Source organism: Tenrec ecaudatus, chromosome 10 (assembly GCF_050624435.1).
Source record: "Tenrec ecaudatus isolate mTenEca1 chromosome 10, mTenEca1.hap1, whole genome shotgun sequence".
NCBI lineage: Eukaryota > Metazoa > Chordata > Mammalia > Afrosoricida > Tenrecidae > Tenrec > Tenrec ecaudatus.
Window position 1 is genome coordinate 117,720,428 of NC_134539.1, and position 13,309 is coordinate 117,733,736.

At 55.0% G+C, this 13,309-nt stretch overlaps 1 non-coding gene across 1 annotated transcript; it reads right to left on the reverse strand.

The window, feature by feature from the left end:
- Positions 1-12,375: 12,375 nt before the first annotated feature.
- On the reverse strand, positions 12,376-12,566 carry LOC142460321 (U2 spliceosomal RNA). The gene has a single exon (XR_012786553.1). It is a non-coding gene; the product is annotated as a U2 spliceosomal RNA (small nuclear RNA).
- Between the last annotated feature and the right edge of the window lie 743 nt (positions 12,567-13,309).

Genomic DNA, 13,309 nt, shown 5'->3' on the forward strand with positions numbered 1-13,309 from the left:
CCACAAAACAGGGAGTGAGAGACAAGAGTCGACTGCTCCTGTCCAAGGCGGAAAGGCTTGGAGACCTGCAAAGTCCCAGAGGCTTTGTCAACTTCCAGCTCTCACAGGCTTCACTGTAGGAAGAAGGACGCTAGTTACTGTGTGAGCATCTTTCACCTCCTTTCTCCCCTGTCCAAGTCATCCTTACCAAGGGGACGCAGCTCAGACTCCCTCCCTCCCTCCCTCCTCCAGGAAGCACCTGCATGGCCTCTCCCCTGACTTCTGTGCACCCAGCTCACTTGTGCTACCTGGCTGCCACTGTCTACTTCCTGCTCCTTCTCCACCACTAGACCCCGGGCTTCTGTGTGGCGAGGGCTAGAGTTATTTAGAAAGAGAGAGAGAAAGTGTGAGCCAGAGAGAGAAACACTCCTGCTGTCTATCCAGCACCAGGTGTGACCAGGTGGGTGTGGGAGGAGCTTATGTATGAGGAGGACTCAAGCCAAGCTAAACCCACTGTCACAGAGTTCTCTGCTGACTCATAACCAGCCTACCACCATGGCTTCCAATGCTGTCAATCTTGATAGGAGCAGACAGCCCCATCTTTCTCCTGCAGATCAGCTAGTGGGTTTGAACCATCAACCTTGAAGTTATCTGTCCAATGCTTACCAGATAGTGCTACCAGGATTCCTTCAGATACAGGTCAGGGTATGTAGTATTGAAAGAGTGAGGTCCTGGCTGGGGCGGGGGGCGCATGGAGGGAACACAAATGGGCTCCTGGAGAGACATGGTAGTTACAGAATTTCATGTCAACTTGATATCTAAAAGTGCAGGGGTGGAGTCTAGCCTGTCAATCAGATCACAACCTGATGGTGACTCCTTCTCATAAGGAGGGTCCTGGGGACCACACCCCCACGCCCTCTGCCTTCACCTTCCTGATGGTGAGCCACTCAGGGACCCGTGGGACACCTGAGATGTGTCCATGCCAGTGGATCCACAAGACTTTCCACCCACTGGCCTGTGATCTTCCTGCATTCTGCATCATTGCATGTGGCTGAATGCATGTGAAGAGGGACTTACGGACTGGCATCAGACTTAGGGACTTGAGTTGGACTGGGCTGGGATGCTTTCGTGATATATAATTACTTCTTGATATAAAGCTCTTTCTTACCCATATATGAGTGTCGTTGGATTTATTTCTCTCGCCAACCCGGCCTACACAAGAGGGTAGATGCAGATGTGAAGGAGGATGCTGTCTATGCACAAACAGGAGGGAGCAAGTGTGGTAGTAATATCATCTGTTGTCAGTTTGAGAGATTTAAGAGTGGAGGGGTGGGGTCTAGCCTGTCGATCAGATCACAGTTGATGGCCTCATTTGGAGGTGCTAAGGGGATAAATAGCTCATTGGATGCGGGACACAGGCTCAGTCCCTGGAGACATTTCTGTGGACAAGTCACATGGAGACAGGCTGATGGCAGCCAGAGCCTCAGAGCTGGAGAAGCCACATGGAGACCCCTGCCAGCACTGAGATGCTTACTCCGTCACTGGATCCACAAGATGTTCCATCTGCTGGCCTGTGATCTTCTACATTCGGAGTCATTGCATGTGTTTCATGAGTCTGAAGAGAACGTTATCGATTAGTATTGAACATATGGGCTGATACCGGACATATGGACTTGATCTGGACTGGTCTGGGATGTTTTCTCAATATTCAATTGCTCTTGTCTATAAGACTTTCTTATAGACAAGAGAGTGTCTATGAATTTGTTTCTCTAGTCTACCCAGACTAACACAGCAAGGAAGGGCGGGATGGGGCAGGATGTGGACCAGGGCAGCAGAGCAGACATGCTGGCATCTGTGGGTCTGCAGCAGCCTCCACTGGCACAGTTGTGTGATTTCCCGGTGGCCTTGACTGTGGCTTTGCCAGGAGAGTGGGGCAAAGACATGGAAAACCCTGGCCCCAAAGTGGAGGGAGCAGTGCTCTGTGGCCAGCCGAGGCCGTGCCTCCCTTACTGTCGGCTCCACTCAGCCCACCACCCAGAGGCCCCCTTCCCAGGGCAGTGGTGGGGCAAAGCCAGGCGTGCCTGCTGGCCTTCTCTCTGCAGAAAGTGAGATTAATTTCCCGGGGCACCCTGAGCCCTGGTGCCACAGTGGCTCAGTGCTTGGCTGCTAATCACAAGGCCACGGGGTCGAATCCAGCAGCCCAGAGAACAATGTCTGAGTCTGCTTCCGTAAGGTTCGCGGTAGTTGTGGCTACGGCGCTATTATATGGCTTTGTGGTCCTGAAAAACCAGGAGACAGGCCTCCTCTGTCCTACAGGGGCGATCTGTGTCAGTCGGACCCCGCAGCAGTGGGCATGCATGTTCCTATGGTTGGGTTGGGAAGGGAGGGGAGGTATAGAGAACAATGAAACAAGTCGGTGGTCAACCTTGGGACCCTCCCCAAGACAGGCCCATTTGAAGGGGACTTCCTTTTCTCTCAGGAACCCTGGTGGCTTCATGGCTACCTGTTGGGGTAAATGGGAGGTCGGGAGTTTGAGACCACCAGTCGCTCCACCGGAGAATGAGGGGACTTTCTACTCGCATAAAGAACGTCTGTTTCAGAAACCCACAGGGGCAGGCCTACCCTGTTCTACAAGGTCGCCGTGAGTCGGCATCAACTTGATGGCAGAGAGCTTGGTTAGGTTGTTCTTCCTGCTGTCTAACGCTCCAGGCTCCTTAGGCAGCTCTCTAGTGCAGGCCCCTCTGCCATGCCAAGGTACATGCCCCATGCCCCAGAGTCAATAGAGAGGGCCAGTGTAAAGCCAAGGTAAAGGGCCCCGAGTCCTCTGATAGGCAGACAGCCCTGAGCAGGGGGCCGTCACTCTTCCAGGTCACAGGCTTTGCCTTTGGATGACCTCGTCCACCGATCCCTCCTGAGTGACAAGACAGCCGCTGCCAATCCTTAAATCCTTCCCGAGGGCAGCTGAAAATAGCCCGGAGATTCCGTGCAGGATTTGAACTCGGGTAAATCCCCTCCCCGTCAGGCCGGTGGGGAAAGAGACTGATTTAATAAAGCAACACACGGCTGGTCGGCTAACAGGCCGGGGGCGAGTTCATTGAGATTCACAGCGCACGCCTGTCAACTCCCACGGCATCAGCCCGTTAATCTGCCGTGAACCTGGAGACGAGGGACGGACATCGCCCTCCCGCTGCCGATGAGCAGATAAATTCCCGGCTATTGAAGAAACAGATACCATTAGGGCTCTGATGGATGGGCTCAAATATAGAAGGATGAAAATTTTTGCACGACAATGTAATAAAAATAAATATCCCAAGGAAAGAGGTGATATTCGTTATGTCTGTCACTCTTCCCTTCCCAGGCCTGCCGACTACCCCAAACAGAAAACAGATGGGGCCTCTGTGCATCACTCATAAGGGAGAGCCCACCGCCTGGATATCACATTCAAATCCACGCGACCCTCCGGTCCCGTTGGGTGCTGATAAGAGCCGCAGGGAATCAGATGTAAAGGCCAGGCTTGTCAGGTAGCAGTTCGTATGCTTCAGCACTGTTTTCTAGAACACCTGATCCAAACACAAGCAAGGAGGCAACCTGGAGGAGGACTCAGGGCCTGTTTACCATCCGTGACCCTGTCCTTCCTTTCTTGGTAGCGCACCCCTGGAGAGTCCCCCAGAGGAAGAAAGGCATGCTTACCCCACATCACTTAACTTCAACCCACACCCACTGCACTGCATCCATGCTGACTCACAACAACCCTGCTGGATGGCATAGAAATGCCCCAGTGGGTTTCCAAGGCTGTGCCTCTTTATGGGAAGAGAAACCCTCTCTTCTGTGCAGTGGCTGCTGGTCTTGAACTGTGGACCTGGCTGATGGCAGCCCAACTCGGAACCACCATGCCGCCAGCATGACTTACGGCAATGAGAACGAATGAACATCACCTACAGGCTAAAGAAGGTGACGGATGGAACATGGTGAAATATTCAAAGATGGTGGAATAACAAGATGCCGTTAGAGATGATGAATAAGGGGGTGTGACACGTTCCTCAAGTGGTCCCATGAAACATGCATGATCATCATTAGCATGCATAATCAAATACATTCCTGGGTAACAAGGCTTTGGATGGGCTCCGACTCACTCGAGTTCAGCTCATGATAAGCTGGCTACGAATTCCTGGAGCAGTCCATGAGGGTGAGCAGTGGTTCTCAACCTTCCTAATGCTGTGACCCTTTAATACAGTTCATGTCGTGGTGATGCCCCCAACATAAAATTATGTTCGCTGTTACTTCATGCCTGTCATTTTGCTACTGTTATGAATCGGGTGACTCCCAAAGGGGTTGCGACCCCCAGGTTGAGAACCGCTGGTGTATGGCGTGTCTCCTACCCCCAAGAGCTTTCTAATCCAAAGGACATGGACACACACTCAGACACTACAACCACAACTGAGTGTGGGACACGCACTATGCACGTGTGGGGAGTCTGGCTAGCATTACAGAGGGGCTCACGAAGGATTTGGGCAGGCGTAGAGAGGGGCGTGTTCAAAGCAGAGGGAAAGACGCATGCAGCCCAGGCAGTGCTGGGTGGAGTTGATGTGTGTTGGGGGTGCGGGGTGGGGAGTGCTGTTATTAGCTGCCATGGGTCAGCCTCCAACCCATGGTAACCCACACACCATGGGGTGAAATGCTGCCCTGCCACAGCCACTGTGATCCCTTGGGCCATTCTTGGCTGAGTTTGGTTCTCCCTAGTCTGCTGTCATCTGAGATGTCTTTGGGGACCTCTCCAGCATCAGGGTGATATGTAGCCCCTACTGGTAACCAGACGGAGGCTGTGCCTGGGCACTTTATTGGGAATCAAGCCCAGGGATCAAGCATGGGAGGTAAGGATTTGAACACTGGACTGTCACTGACCACATGGGTCAGTGGGTGGGGAGTCTGTTTTCTATTCTAATTGGACACAAGAGCCAAAGGGTCTGGGAAACTGCCTTCACAGGGCCACTGGCTGCCTTCCAAGGACCAACACAGGCCTGTCATTTCCATCCATTCTGATCCACCATCTGCACACACAAACACGCACACACACACACTCCTGAATAAAGATATCCTTGTGGTGTTGTCTGCTGCGTGCATACACCTATTCTGAGGGCCAGCTAAAAATACGAAAGGATTCTTGCTATTTGATATGGTTTACATCTTATTCACAGTGCAGCGCTCCCCCCTAAAAGGATACTTGAATAGGATCCAACCGTATTAAAAGGAGACATACGACTCCAGGTGAAAATCACTCTCTTACCAGTTTCCCGAATGCGCTGGATCTGGGACAGGGCTGTCAGCAGGCTGAGTCATGTGAGGGGAGCAGATTCTGAAAGGCAAGCCCTCTCACTTCCCGGCTCAGGAGCAGCTGCATGGGTGCGGTGCCCAAACTAGAAAGCACGTGAGTTCAAGTCACCACAAGTTGGCATCTGCATGTTGATGCCACGAGCGCCGTGGGCATTATGATAATTCAACCCAGAGCAGGCTGACAGCGCACGGCATGGCATGTCGAGCCCAGGCTGAGTGTGAAAGAGGCTGCGGGCTCCGGGAAGGAAGCGGGGCACAAATGAAGAGGTTGTTGGGGTTCAAGTAATAAAAGGAGGCGCCTCGTGGAATGGTGTGATTGCAGCTCGTGGCTTGCGGGGAGAGGCTTCGCTTCGTCTCTCTGCTGATGTGGGCCAACAGGCAGAGGCGCTGCCTGGACTGTCACTCTTGAGCATGCCAAGCAGGACCAACCAGCAGGAGGCTCTCCTCCATCACCATCAGTCAAGGAAGAGCAGAGCTCCCTGAGCTTGGGCAGTCTCGAGGCAGAGTCAAGGAGCAAGGCTGGGCCAGCGGCACGCTGGAACTAGACAGCCATCGTGGCTCCAGGGAGCAGCATGGGGCTGTGTTGGAGCACCGTGGGCGGGGGGAAGCCTTGAGAAGGAGGCTCCTCGCATGGGAGTTGCCACATAGCAGCAAGGAGAGCCCCACTTGAGCTGAAACAGCAGTGATTGGAGACTGCCCCCCTCCCCGGAGCAGGCTGAGAGTCTGAGGAAGGTCCTTGGGTCTGGGAGGATCCCTAGAAAGGACTAAGGCCACGAAGTGAGCTGGCAAGCAAGAGGAACCGAGGTGCAAGCATCGCCGTCCACAGAAATCAGGGAACGCTGTGTCGGGGTCACCCCACCTGCGCTCGAACTCATTCCCAGTTTCACTTTGCCTCCCAGTCCCATGCCACACTGCGGTGGCAGGTTCAGAGCGTGTGCCGTGGGCTCCGTCGGCTGTCCTTAACTTGTGCATCTGGTTTGGGTGGAAGACGCAAGGAGCTGGACGTGCTGATCCCACAATCCTTCTCCAAGGTTGACCACACACTCAAAGGTTTCTCACCTTTATTCTGGGAATGGTTTGTGGGCGCCAGGGGAGGGTCCCGGTGCCCAGCCTTGAGAGGTGGCTGGGGGGAGTCTCAAGAGGAGAGATGGCCAACGGTGGCCTGGCCATCCTCTCACCCACAGTCTCCTCAGCTGTCACGAGCCTGTACCTCCGCTGCTCCCCTTTTGGAAATGCCCAATGCTATCCAGGCGGCATGCCATTTGGGTCTGGACTGAACCAGTCCTGAGTTGTTTCCCTCCTCTCACACGACCAACAGCTAGACTGGATCTGCCAGTCTCTCTTTGTGGCCAAATGTGGCCTTGGGACCCAGCCACGGTCCATCTAGTGGGAGACGGGCAGAAGCATGTGCCTCTTCCAGAGTTTCCACCACACTCTCTGTCACCCTCCCTCCAGCTGGCCGGACTGGAGCTGTCACTCGGGGGACATTTGTAGGAGATGGTAGAGCAGTCAGCAGCCTGGGTCCCAGAGAGAGCAGGAGGGAGAGCCTCCTTGCTGGCCCAACGAGCACCTGGCTCTCGTAACACCGAAATACAGTAACAGCATCATGGTGTATGCTGTTAATAGACAATATTAATAATAGACAATATAATTATAACACTATCATGATAAGCTTCTGTCTCGTTGTACAATTTGGGGCTTAGTGGATACAGCCTCGAGTCTTGCCCCAACTCACATCCATGGTGCACGGACAGATCAAGGCAGAGCCAGAGTTTGACGGACACCAGTCCAGCCAATGGATCATGGCATTCCCCCTCCCTTGCTGGTATCTATGGCAGAAATGGCGACAGGGATGCTCAGAATGCCCCCCAAGGCAGGGCTGCTGACCCTCAAGAAGGGCAGCTCCCTACGGCTACAGAGAGGAGGACACAGCTGCAGAAAGACCCAATAGTAGGAGCCCCCCGTATCACTGACCAGCCACGTGTTGCCTGGTTGGCTGGGCGCACAGCGTGCCGGCGGCTGCTCTGGGTGACCAGGCAGCACAGACAGCAAAGGAAACTCCGGAAAGGTCCTCAAAGCCAAGCCAGCCAAACAGCAGCTTCATTCGGCCTCTGGTGGTACACGGAGTTCTCTCTCTAGAAAGGCGTCCCTTTGGTTAAACGCAATAAATCTCCGAAGTAACACATGGTTGGAATTGTTACTGCTGCTTCCAGGGCCTGAAATTGGTTAAAAGAGCAATTCACACGAGCCACCAGGGACAGAACGACGGGGAAACTTGGACCGAAATCAAGTTCAGTGGCAGCTGAGCTGCTTTTTGAGAGAGGAGGCCTGGGACGCTTGCTGAAGAAGGCTTCTCAAGAAGCCGGGGACACCTGTCCTTACACCGGGTCCACTCATGCTCATACTGACCAGCAGGAGCATTTCCCCAGAGAAGAACAGGAAAAAGAGCCACAGACAACCAAATCCAGGGGCTGCAGAGTCCAGTCAGGAGTGGCGTGAGTTGGCCGGTAAAGAGTGAGCTCCCCATCGCTTAGAGGCATGCAAACAGAATCAGAATGACTAGGAATTAGAATCCCCTGGAGACTTTGGAGGGACTCCTCTGTGGCTGGGATAGCAGGGCAGTGTGTTTGCAGGGCCTTCGAGGGTTGAGATACGAATGCTACTGAGAGATGAAGCTTTCCCAAAGGAGCATTAGAAACTTTCCCCTCATTTTAACTGCTTTGTCCCTCAAACCCAATGCCTGTCCCAAGCTTGAATCACAAGAGCCACCTCCCCTAACCTGCGGGCCCTGGGACAAGGAGAGCCCTCCCCAGTCCTGAAGCCCATCTTCCACGTCCTCCCAGTCCAAGGTCGGCCCACACCCTGGTGACAGGGATGAGATCAAAGGGTAAGCAGCAAGCCTGTGATCCCATTCTGAGTGCATTCTGGGAATGGTGCAGGAGCCAGCAGGGAGACGTCGTATTCTTTCTTCCGCAGGCCTGACATAGACAGACCTGTAGGCTGAAACCCAGAAGCCCTGCTGGCCCAGTGGTTATAGGCTGGGCTGCCAATCGCAAGGTCAGCACTTCGAAACCAACAGCTGCTCCTTGAGAGAAAGCTGGGCTTTCTGTGCCCATCAAGAGCCAGTCTCAAACTCACAGGGGCAGTTCTACTCTGGCCCCCAGGGTGGCCGTGATTCAGACTCAACTCCGCGGCCATGAGTCTGGGTTGGTTAGAGATTGACTGTGGGTGGAAGCTCATCTTCTGCAGCTTGCTTGTCACAGGGAGCTGAGCATGGAGAGACCTTCAGAGAAAAGCCACGTTCCAGTCGCCTTGCTTGCGTGCCTGGATCCAGCCGTTCCTGAAGCCAGTGAGAGGTCCTTTGGCTCTTCAGTCTACAAACTCCTTCCTGGAGGAATTCAGTTGATAGTCTCTCTCTCTCTCTCTGAGTGCCCCCACCCCACCCCTCCCCACCCCAGGTGGAGACAATCACAGGAGACCAGGGTGTATGTCCTCAGTACTCTCCCGTCATCCCAGTCCAGGAAAACCACTGTAGGCAGCAGACCTTCAAAGCCAGCCTGCACGAAGCTGCTCCCGGAAGCCCCGTGAGTCCCAGGGAAAAGCAGAAAACCGGCTAAACGCCCAACCATCAGGGGCCCGCTCGGTGAGCTCGCGGCCTTCCGATGGGCGTTCATGAAGTGCGTGTCCTAGCATGGAACACACTTCGGATCATGGGGAAAACAGGGGGATGGGATCCGATGGTAAATAGGCACTCAACTCTGGGGACAGGGGAACAGGGGGCTCCATGCAGAGAACACACGTGAACACACACACACACACGCACACACACCCCTTTTGACACAAGGGACAGACGAGGGCACAGCTACTCCTTCCCTTGGCTGGAGGCAGGAGACTGTCAGGGATCTGACTGGGCCCAGTGCTTCATCAAGGGTAGCTCAAGGGCCCACAGCCACCCCATTTCTCTTCCTGCACCTCAGGATGCTCCTCTAGGAAAGACCACGTGTCAGAACAAATGGCCAGAGCACAGCGCCAGCTTTGGATCTCGCATGCCCCAGCTCAAAGCCCCTGTGCCCCATGGAATTTGTCGAATGGGTGGCCCTCTCTGAGCCTCACCCTGCCCTGCCCACAGGCACACACGAGCTTTGAAATGGCAAGCTGTGAGCTGCTATACAAGGGCGGGGCTGGTCTTGTTAGAAAGCGCCGGTTCAGCCTTGCCACGGCTGTCTACTGCCATGCCTGCCCACTCCGGCGAAGCCATCGGCAACGAGCAAGTCACCGTTCCCTGCGATGACCCCGTGCACAGCGCCCTTCCCACCACTCCTGTCACCAAACCTATCTGCCGGCTTTGTGGAGACACTGCCACCGGGAAGGTAGATAGGCACCTCCTGGCGCTCCATCGGGTGAGCTTCCTGTACCTGGACCACCAAAGGTGCCCACAGTAAGCCTCGAGAGCTGTCCCAGGAGATCTCCACGAGGCGTCTAGCAGCCTCTCCGCCTGCCCACAACTGTCCTCATTTCCTCCTGCACAGGGCACCCCCCTCCATGGCTGTTCAGAAGGAGAACCCCCAGACTCAGGGCCAGAGGGCTGTCCAGACTCCACTACGGAGAGGAGGTGAGAACAGATCCTGGGGAGTGGGGGCGGCTCAGAAGGGCTCTGTCCACCTGCTGCTGGTGTTGATGGGAGAGCAACAGCAAAGACCAGGGCCCACCCAAGAACACACAGAGCCCGGCCTGATACCAGAGTTTGCAGACCCTCCATGTCCAGGGTGCTCACGAGCGGGAGAGCCTAAGATCAACCCCAAGCCATCCCGGAGACTGTAAAGGCAGAGTGGGGGGGAGTCACAGGCCCCTCCCCATCTCAGACAGGTGACTCCCATCCCTCCTCATCCTTCCTCTCCAGACAAGGCTGGGGCCACTCTCTGAGATACTGCCCCTGCTCAGCCCTCTCAGATGCTCAGTCTTGGCCGCTCTCTCAGTCTTGGCCAGGTCCTGTGTGGTATGGTTTGAACAGGCGTGTCCTCCCATCACACCGTGAGTTGTAAGAAAACAGTTCGTCCTCTGCTGCACTGGTCAGCGCCCAGGGTGGACGTAGAGCCTTAGGACCTGTCCAATGAATGAATGGGCCCAAAAGCTAGGCGGCCAGCTAGCCAGCTGCATTAATGCATTCCTAGGTATGGACACTAGAGGGCAGAACAGGCCCACTGAAAGCACAGAGGCACCTGGGAACCAACACCTGATGCTGGGTGTTTGGGGGACTGTCTTCTCTGCTTGCTGATGGTTGTCATGTCCATTACCCCGGGGCTCCTGGAGCTCCCTCCTCAGACTGCTGCTTTTCCTCACTCATTCTCCTTTTCTCGGTGATCTCTGCCGAGGCCACCGGCCATCTGCCAGACTCCTTGAGGTGGTGGTTTGTGCAGTGCCGTGAAGCTGGAGTTCGGGGCCTGCTGCATCAAACGTGTGGCAGTGAGGCTTCGGCACTAAGACTAAGAAGAGAGGCCTGGCAGGCTTCTTCCTGAATGGACAATGGAAACCCCAGGCGTCACAGTGAGGAACGGTCAGGCTGGCCTCCGGCGTGGACGATGGTGCAGTGCAGGCGGGGCTGGGTGGAGTTTCTCTGTGTCACTCAGTGGACACCCACAGAGCCAGGACACCACAGCCCTGCCTTGTCTTTCCAGGTCCCGGAAGCCGTCTGCCCGTGATGGGGCTTTGTCAGTTTTCTCTGTTCAGAGTCCTGCCTCATCCAAGCCTGGAGTTCTTCTCCGACAGCTTCCTGCCGTACACGGGTTTCAGCTTGTGCAGGTCTTACTGTCCACAGGGTCCCCCGGAGTCGGAGTCCCCCGTCCGCCGACAACATCCGCGTAGGCTGTGAGTGCCCACCTTCATCTCAGACTCCACATGGAAGGGAGAGGCTTTCCTACACTCCTTATTACCTCCACCTTTCCACCCAACTCCCCCTGCCATGAGCCCCCCGCCAAAGAATTCACTGCCATTGAGTCAAGGCCGACGCATAGCAGCCCCACAGGACAGGGTAGGAATGAGCCTGGGGTTTCTTAGAGTGTAACTTTTCACAGCCGTATAGACACCCTCATCTTTCTCCCGAGAAGTGGCTGGTGGTTTTGAACTGCTGACCTTGCGGTTAGCAGCCTGCTTCTAACCCACTTCGACGGCAGGGTTCCCCAGGGGCTGCCATTTCCACAGGAGCAGATCGCCAGGCGTTTATCCCCCAGAGCTGCTGGGTGGGCTGGAACTACCAACCTTGCCCTTAGCAGCCAAGTGCTTCACGCCCCACAGTGCTCCAGAATGGACACACATCTAAGAAGAAAACAGCAAACGTCTTTCTGCTGGGGAGAAATGAGAGTCAGCGACTGCTGTGGGTGTGCGCTGTGCTTGACACCAATAGCTGCTCGCTTACGCCCCCACTGGCTGGGTGGGATTGGCCCATTCCGCAGAGGTGGATGTTGAGGCAATGGGCTGATGAGCCAAGGCCTTACACACTTACACACATAGCTAGTCAGTCCTTTACTGACGCCATGCCTGGCAAAAGGAGGGTCGTGGCTGAGCACTGAGCCTTACGGCAGCCCCCAGTCCTCACATCCCTGAACAGGCACATTTCCCTGCTCAGCCTTCTGCCGCCGGCCGTCTCCACCCCTGCAGTCCAGGTGCCACAGGCCCTGCTCTAGAGCTCAGCTCTGGGAAACCGCAACCATCTCTCAGGCATGGCACACTGGCAGAGCTCTCCTGAACTTTAAAGCCACCCGTTTCTAGGGCTGCGTTTTGGAAAGGGGGCTGCCAGCCGCCCCCCAGACCCCCAGGAGGGTGGCCAGCCTTGTAGCTGTCCAGGCTTCCCCAGCATTGCAACCCACTTCTGGGCCCCTGGCTCCGTGGGCCTGGAGCCTGCATATGAGCTAGCAGCCTCAGCGGGGCAATGGTTTTCTGTTTGTTTGTTTTTCTCTATCTGGGCAGCTTGTCATCTCTGGCATCGAACTGAAGAGCCTGGGATCTGGGCTCCCTTGGGTTTGAATGCCAGCTCTGCCCCTGTGGTGTGACACGGGTCTGGCTTTTTTGTGTGTGTGCACCGTTCCTGAAAGTACTCCAATACCAGGTCGATGTGCAGAGTGGATGGAGCAAGCTCCTATTCCATCTCCCGGCTCCAAAAATCCATTTAACATATTGTCCTCGGATAGAGGACGTATCAGATATTAAACTGATAAGAACAGATGCTACACTTGATCTCAGCCAAAAGGCCGAGAAACGATTGGGTCTGGCTTCTTAACCACTCTGACTTTTCATCCTTATATCTCTGAAAGGCGGGGATTAGAACTACCTACCGCCCAGGGCTGAGGCAGGACCCGATGGCCTCACAGGAGGCTAAGCTCCCCACCCCACCCCAGCGGGCGCTCAGCACACGGCTGTCACAGCTGTGGTCAGCGCCGACATCTTGACTTCCGTCCGATGATCCGAGGCAAGGCGGCCCAGATGCTCAGAACACCTGGCCTCTTGCTTCCCAAGGCCTTCATGATGAGATGGCCGCATGGAGACTCCGGTAGGTTGTTGGGATATGCATCTGGATTTTTCGAGGTCCATCCTTAAGAGATCAATCGGAGTATTCTCAGTGAACAAAGCTAAGTCAGCCTGCACTGCTGCCAGGGTTCCAGCTCATACGCTAGAAGCTAAACTCCTTGCCATTGAGGGGAACTCTTTATGGGAGTAGAAAGCCCTGTCTTTCTCCAACAGAGTAGCTAGTGGTTTTGAACTGTCGACCTGGTGGTTATCAGCCCAGCACTTAACCTCGACACCCCCAGGGCTCCTCCTTCTGCACACGCAGGTTTGTTCCACACACAGTGAGTTTAAACACAGCTCTGCGATCGGTGGATGACTGCAGGCAAGTCCACTCAGGGATACACTTGTCTGGGTCTCATGAGGTGTCTCCCAAAATGGGGTTCACTTCAAACAAGGACTCCCGTGCATCTGATGGACCAGTTGCATTTAAGGCAGAGGT